The sequence below is a fragment of the Micropterus dolomieu genome, linkage group LG01, assembly GCF_021292245.1.
Source record: "Micropterus dolomieu isolate WLL.071019.BEF.003 ecotype Adirondacks linkage group LG01, ASM2129224v1, whole genome shotgun sequence".
In the NCBI taxonomy this organism is placed as follows: domain Eukaryota; kingdom Metazoa; phylum Chordata; class Actinopteri; order Centrarchiformes; family Centrarchidae; genus Micropterus; species Micropterus dolomieu.
The window spans coordinates 51,628,510-51,631,948 of record NC_060150.1 but is presented as its reverse complement, the minus strand read 5'-3'; positions in this window follow the sequence as shown (position 1 = coordinate 51,631,948).

The window sequence follows — 3,439 nt, the reverse complement described above, 5'->3', positions numbered from 1 at the left end:
TAATCAAGAATGTACAGATTTTTACATGTACATTCCTCCCACGGGCAGTTCAAAACCACAATATCTCATAGATCTCCAATATGCTAGCTGGAGCTCACGTTTCTCACTGAACAACAGAAAGTAGGAAAGTGGTAGCTCTGTAAGAGGAAATGAAAGAGAAGGAGGCATTACAGCTGTTCATTTGTGTGTTTATTATAAAATTGGTTAAGACTACACTTCATCACTTCAAGCTACACTTTTTATTAAATTTTTTCTAAAAATTAGGCACTTTAATTTAGTTTACTTAAATTTAGAATTTATTATTTGAATAGTTATTATTTATTATCCCTCCAGTTTGATGTGAAAACTGACTGAAATATTATTTGATTTGACAGTCCGTTGTTGACTAAAAACATGTGTTGATACAACTATAGGTTATAGTACTGAATGATAACGCAAGTTCGTCGTTTTGATGTTCCGGACCTTTGCTTCAGGAAATTTTCTCTAACTAGACCTCTTTGAAATCTAATTGAATACCCCTGCTTTAGACCCTCCAGGATTCCGCTGGTCTAACCCTGCATATTTAAACCTTGATGTCGTCTTTAAAAAGTACAAATGTTCTGTGGAAAACTTTTGTAAGATTTCCCTCCTTGTTGTTGATGAGAGCAGGAATCACAACTAAACATAAAGTCTGTGCTACATGGAGACTTTCAGAGTCTACTTACACAGTGCGGATTTGATCAAACAAATGCAACTGTGAAAATGGTCTATTTCTGCTGCAGGCTTCCTCAGGTTTGTCTTTACCAGAGGAAGAAGTCATGGCTTCAGACTCAGCTGTGATGAAATGGAGACTGAAATATTGTTTCAGCAAGCTCCACCTCTGTGAACCTGCGAGCTGAAACAGGTTAGTCCTCCACGTGTTATTAGTTCATCACATAAAAACTAACTGGCGGTTCACTGGTTTGGATCAAAGTCACAGTCAGACGAGTCAGAGGAGAGTATTTTTTAACGTTTCTTTAAGAAAATAAAGACTTACCAGACAAACTTTTTCAGATTGCATTTCATTTAAGACATTTTCTTTTATCCATTATGACCCAAAAATGGACAACAATAACAGAATTGTAAGAATGTATTATTATTATTATTATTATTACTTTATTTAACCATGAGAGTGAGATTGCAAGGGTGACCTGGCCAAGACAGGCAGCAGCATAAATAAAATTTAAAAAACACATGTGAGCTCACATTTTCACAAGAGTCATTTTGACTCAGCTTCACAAATTAAAAACATTTACATCTTAAGGAGCCTGCCCTCTAATTCTTTCATTTTGGATTTAAAAGTATTTGACAAGATTAATTTATTGAGTTTCAAGTCCTTTTGCAAGTCCTGAGAATGCAAAGAGCGTTGCCAATTACTTTTCTGCGTGATAAGAACACATAGGTAAGATGGCAGCTGACCAAGAATTGCCTTACATATAAAGGTGTACCAATGACAGAGCAGGCCATCCTACCTGAGAGAATAACTCAGTGGTGAGTCAGAGCTCTGCAAGGACGCATGGTTAGCTGTGTCAACCATATTAGGACTCTGAGCAGAGGTATGCATGTATAAAAGGATCACCATAGTCTAGAACAGATTAAAAATGGTGACCACAAGGGTTTTTTTTACATTGAAGAAAAAAACAAACCCAGTTTTAGCCTCAGCTTTTTCACCAAGTACAGCACATGTGGCTTAAAGGTCAGGGACTCATCAATGTATAAAAGTGCAACACTAAGCAGGTATTTAAGAGGACAAGGGCCCCAAAGCCTCCTGGGAAATGTGACAGGGGACTGAAAGGTAACTTGTGAGTGGCGAACAAATTGTCTGATCCGTCTTAATGTCTGGGTTTGACGCGAGGAAGCCTGAGAACAGACGACATGTGACCGACTTCACTGAAGGTCAAATAATGCGAGAGGAGAAGCTGTGAATTAAACACTCACTTAGTCTAAATGTCATTAATTGGTCAGTGTAATTAATTCTGTAAAATAGCTTAAATGTGGTATTTTGTGGTGTTACAAATGGTCCTTCAATGAAGTGAGAATTTGAGAATAAATAATAACCGCTGTGCACCCCTGAGGTTTAGCCCTCCTCTGTTTTGCCGTGTGTTTGTGAGTACAGTCGCTGTAAAAACCAGGTCACCTGTTATTTTAACACGAGAGTTCAAAACAAACATTTCCAGCCGGCAGGAAAGCTGCGGCGCTGCATGCAGGGAGGTGTTGGCTTCTTCTCATCTGACGCTTTAATCTAAAACACTGCACTGGTTCTCTGAAATCAAAACCATACCAAAACAGTGCTGCTCCAACAACCTGCAGAGACCTGTCCCAATAACAGAATGCTGGGTCTCAATTTGCACCATACACTTGCTATTTTAAGTGCGTTCACACTGACAGGTATGGCAGAATGCAGTGCACTGTGAGCACCCGCACGGTTCACCTGTAACGGTCAAAAAGTTTAACCTCAACAGGCCATCATGGCTATGTAGCAGAAAAGGAGGAACCACCAACCTGCAGCCATCTACTGCACTGATTCCAAAACCTTTTGTACCTACGAGCCATTTCAACACAAACATACAACATATTGCCAAATGTATTGGGACATCCCTCCGAATCATTGAATTCAGTTGTTTCAAGCACTTCCATGGCCACAGGTGTATAATATCAAGCACCTAGGCTGCAGACTGCTTCTACAAACATTAGTGAAAGAATGGTTCGCTCTCAGGAGCTCAGTGAATCCAGGCGTGGTACCGTGATAGGCTCCCACCTGTGCAGTAAGTCCATTCTGAAATGACGGTCAACTGTTAGTGCTATTATAACAAAGTGGAAGCCATTGGGAACAACAGGAACTCAGCCACGCTCTGTGATTTTTTTATGTGGCCCCCACTTTGGCCTCAGCGTGCGCAGAAGTCGTCAACTTTCTGCAGAGTCAATAGCTACAGACCTCCAAACGTCATGTGGCGTTCGGATTAGCTCTAGAACAGCGCGTATAGAGCTTCATGGAATGGGTTTCCATGGCCGAGCAGCTGCATCCAAGCCTTGCATCACCAAGTGCAATGCAAAGCATCGGATGCAGCGGCGAAAAGCGCGGAGCCACTGGACACTAGAGCAGTGGAGAAGTGTTCTCTGGAGTGACGAATCACGCTTCTCTGTCTGGCAATCCGATGGACGAGTCTGGTTTGGCGGCTGCCAGGAGAACTGTACTTGCCTGACTGCATTGCGCCAAGTGTAAAGTTTGGGGTGGGTTATGGTGTGGGGTTGTCTTTCAGGGGTTGGCCCTTTAGTTCCAGTGACAGGAACTGTTAATGCTTCAGCATACCAAGACATTTAGAACAATTTCATGCTCCCAACTTTGTGGAAACAGTTTGGGGAAGGCCCCTTCCTGTTCCAACATGACTGCACACCAGTGCACAAAGCAAGGTCCATAAAG